General features: G+C 37.3%; 1 pseudogene; it reads right to left on the bottom strand.

Annotated features, from left to right (window-relative positions):
• Nucleotides 1-2,149: 2,149 nt before the first annotated feature.
• On the bottom strand, nucleotides 2,150-3,158 carry LOC122746417 (annotated as a pseudogene).
• Between the last annotated feature and the right edge of the window lie 1,493 nt (nucleotides 3,159-4,651).

Genomic DNA, 4,651 nt, shown 5'->3' with positions numbered 1-4,651 from the left:
GGCTGCCCCTTCATCATACACACCACAGAAGAAAAATGGTGGAGAAGGAGCTAAGAGGCCACTCAACAGAGGGTTGACATGATGCTACTGAAAGCAACTGAGCTCAGTCTACACAGTTGGTAGACTGTGACAGGAGGCATGCCCTAAGCATTTAAGGAACTGTCCTCCAACCATGTAACCTTTGTCCATTTCCCTTTCACTTCCTCTTTCCTCCCACAAACCTTTCAGAAGGAGATTTAACTCCAATGGTTCTTATTTTTCCTTTTAGCGATTTTCTTATGGTTTCAGTGGTATTGTTAAGTTTGATTTGTCTAGATTAAAAAGATAACTCTCTGTGTATCTCTCTGTTGATCTACTAAGTGCACAAAGTGGGCAGCCCTAAGTAGGTTATATCTCACAAATTATATTAACTGGGTCTTCTACTAGCTTGGTGGGCAGAGTGAGCTTATACTGATTTTATTTTACTTCTACTCAGAACTGACACATTTCATAACAGGGGGAGAATCTTAAAATGCAGTCCAGTACTTTCCTTTCCCTCTAGAATGAGCCTAAGCTGTAATCACAAGTGTCTAAGGCTGTCTCCTCTTCTACCCAGATTCAGGAAAAGGGGATAGGACAGTCAAAGCAGAGGGTGGGGACTAGAAGGGAAAGCCTCACCTTGAGTTGGTCCTAGAGGATGGAGAGAGCCTTGATCTAAGTAGACACCATTTTTGCCTCTTTCTTGTTGGGCTGGGGGAGTGAAGAGAGCTTATTTAGCTCCCTGGCTGCCAGACATATCTAGTGGTTAGAGGTTTTTGGGTTTTTTTCTTAATTTTTTTGTTATTCTAAACTTGACAAACACCCACAAACCTGAACAATTCTATATACAAAGAACAGAAAATTATATTCCTATTAGAGTAAAAGTTACTTGAGGGCAGGGACTGTTTTTCTTTTTATTATTTTTATGCCCAAGGCTTAGCACCTTAGTATCTGGAAAATAGTAGGCACTTAATAAATTAATGTTTATTGATTTGTTAAAAATGAATATGATAGGGGGCAGCTAGGTGGCGCAATGGATAAGGCACTAGCCTTGGATTTGGGAGGACCTGAGTTCAAACCCAGCCTCAGACACTTACTAGCTGTGTGACCCTGGGCAAGTCACTTAAACCCCATTGCCCTGCAAAAAAAAAAAATGAATATGATATATAAAACCATAAATATCATTATATATAGCTTTGTTGTATTATTTTTAAAGTATATTTAAATTTAGCTCATTGGTTCTAAAAACTGTCCCACTTGTCTGTGTTTCCTCTAAACCGCCTTCTGTTCTCTTCTGTGAATTTTTAAATACTTTTTTTTCTTTCCTCCCTTCCTTCCTCGTTCCTATTTATTCCTTCCTTCCTTCTCATTGTCACTAGGCTTCTTTCTCCCCAAATCTCCCCCCAGCCAGGTAATTAAACCCAAATTTCATTAACAAATAACAAATTTTGAAATACTCCATACCCTTTGAACCAGAAATATCACTACTAAGTCTGTATTCCAAAAAGGTTGAAAAAAAAGGAAAAGGCCCTATTTGTACAAAATTATTTATAATAGCTCTTTTTGAAGTGGCAAGTAATTAGAAATTGAGGAAGTGCCCATCAATTGGGGCATAGCTAAACCAGTTGTGGTATATGATTTTTTAAAAATCCTTTATAAATGTTTATAAAGACCATATACCTGCAAAAATAGCAATGTCTCTTATTTACATTATGACTTACTACTTGGATAATACAAACATTGATGCAGTCAATCTCTCCAATCAAATTACCTCTACTTTTGAGCTCTGGAATAAATCTCCATCTGAAGTACAAAACTTCCTGGAATAAAATGAAGGCAGCTGTGGACTTTAAAAAATTGTTTAAAGAATGTTTCTTGATTAGCAAATTCTAAAATAGTCACTGATTTGTTGGAATATGGGGTGGGGGGCATCTCTTTACACTTTCAGGATCCAAATTCTATACATGCATTTCAACTTGTGGTCCCAAACATCAGTGTGACCAGTACCCATAAGTGGTTTCTAGAACATCCTTGGATGGTCATCCTCAGATTTCCTCCTCTGCTCTATTTACTAAGATGATCACATGGTGGAATAAGCTCTGGACTTTAATTACCCAATACAAGCAAAAAATTAACAGGCTATTACTCCTATAGCTTTTTCTGTTTGTGCAGTATGATGAATTGTAAATGGAATAAAGCAGAATTTTCAGCTGACCAGTGGGTCCATGTGTAAAGTTGTTTCTGTTATCTTAAGCTCATGCCTAAACCAGCAAACTGCAGCAATGAGAAAACTATTAACAAAATACAACCAGGGCACATTCATCTCCATGAAGGCTGGAATCTGTGTGTCCAGAAACAGAATGATTATCTGAAGGAAAACAAATAGGAAGCAGGTTCCAAGAAAACAGATCAAAAGCCTAGTCAAGAGCAGCTTTTTTACAAATGATTCCAGTAGTGTGCAACGAAAAAAAAGTATAGAGCAGCCTCTTTCACATAGGAAGTGATGTGAATCATTAGGACTTAATCAGTATCAAGACTGCATACCAACAAATTGCAAAAACCAGCAGGGCACACACTAGGAAAACTGTCAGCCAGTAACTCTGAATGCTAATATAGAAAGGGCACTGATAGGAAGAAAAACCATATTTACTCAGGCTTATATAAATAATGGGGTCTCCCAAAACATATACAAGGGCTAGAATCCAAATAAAAATGACTGAAAAGAAATAAAAGACATTTTGACAGAAGTGTGAGACCTTTGATGTCTGAGAGATATTCAGGTGGTGATCCAGACCTGCAAGAAGGGAAACTGGACAAAGCAGGAAGCCATAGGCAAAGGACATGATTTGAGGTAAAAGACAAATGTGGTATTTTGTAAATCTAATGCTCCAAAGGGCAAAGTCCTGGAAATAAGTTATAAAAGATAGGCTCATAAAAAGCAAGAAATAAATAATCACTATGGACATTCAAAAACATTCCAAAAAACTTTGGTAGATGTTCTTTCTTTTCATGGCTATCATCTGGATGTTTAGGAATATTTTTACAAGTATAATTAAGAGTACCTTGCAACTGGGATCTAGAGGTGGGTGTCCAGGATGTGACTGGAGCTGAAAGGTGTGATTATCCAGAAATATAAGCATTTTTTCTTCAGTTAAGTTTCAGAAGGCCTGGTGGAATGCACAAAATATTTTTTTAATTGTTGTTTCCTAAACCCTGCCTTCTCCAGGGGTTACTTCTCAGTCTAAATGGTCTTTCTAAGTGGATTATGTCTGTCCCTGGTTCCTTTCCATTCTGAGCCCACCACTACCCCAGTTATTCCTCTGAGCTCCCCCTTCACCTCTCACTGCTCTGGTTTATTATGAGATTGATAAGATCTCAGAAAAATGTGTGAGTGTGAGAGCATGCATCAGGGAAAATGAGGGTATCTGGCTAGGGCTTTCAGAGGAGGAAGAGGAAAAAAGGCTATAGCAGCAGCAGCAGCAACAACTGGCAAGGTCAGGTACCTGGCAGCTCACCTGTGATATATGATTTGATGGAATACCATAGTGCTGTAAGAAATGATGAGCAGGATGGTTTCAGAAAAACCTGGGAAGACTGATGTGAACCAATGCAAAGTGAAGCGAGCAGAACCAAAAGAACATCACACATAGTAATAGCTGTATTGTAACAATGATCAACTTGATAGACTTAGCTACTCTGATTGACATAATGATCCAAGACAGTTCTTAATGTTCATGACAAAAAATGCTAGTCAACTTCAGAGGAAGAACTGATGAACTCTGATACTGAAGTATATATGTATTATTTACTTCATTTTTCCTTGATTTTTTGGCAATATGGCTAATATAGAAATATGTTTTGCATGATTTCACATGTATCCTTGATGTCATATTGCTTGCCTTCTCAATGGGTGAGGGAGGGGTGGGAGAGAGGAAGAGAATTTGTAACTCAGAATTTTTAAAAAGCAAATGTTAAAAATAAATAATAAATCTATTTTTTAAAAACCAAATACCTAATTTTGAAACATAGACAGAAAAAGGAACTTGAAATATGATGTAAAGGTGATTTGCATAATTTAGGATTATTCAGTAATAATAAGAAATCAGAGAAGAGAATGAAAGGAGCTCAAACTGAAACCCATATCCTGTAAACCTGAGCATAATTATCAGTGAAAAAAAGATCAATTTTTAAGAAGAGAGTTATTTGAGACCATCCTGCAAGACAAAGCAAAGCAAAACAAAACAAACCCTAGAAGTAAGAAAATTATTCAGGAGAAAGGAAGATGGGAATTTTGAAATTAATATTCTATAGGCTAAATCTGGTGACCTCTATAAGTGAATTAACATCTTTTGTAGCAGGGATGACACAATAGAAGCGAGTGATACACCTACTACCAAGTCCACAGATGAACAATAAAGAGACAGACAATACCCTTATAATGAACAAGGAATGCTTCTGTTATTCTCTCAACAAGAGTTGGGGGCTACAGGTAAATAGAATAAGAGAAGTGTAGGGGAAAGATTTGGATGGGTGAAGTAAGAAGTGGAGTTTCATGCTAAAAGGGGAAAAGTATGCTGCTAGAAAATGTTCCCTAAAGAAAGGAGATATATGTCTGTAAGAGGAGATGGGGACC

The sequence above is a fragment of the Dromiciops gliroides genome, chromosome 3, assembly GCF_019393635.1.
Source record: "Dromiciops gliroides isolate mDroGli1 chromosome 3, mDroGli1.pri, whole genome shotgun sequence".
In the NCBI taxonomy this organism is placed as follows: domain Eukaryota; kingdom Metazoa; phylum Chordata; class Mammalia; order Microbiotheria; family Microbiotheriidae; genus Dromiciops; species Dromiciops gliroides.
The sequence above is the reverse complement of the archived record's forward strand: the minus strand, read 5'-3'. Positions and strand labels throughout refer to the sequence as shown.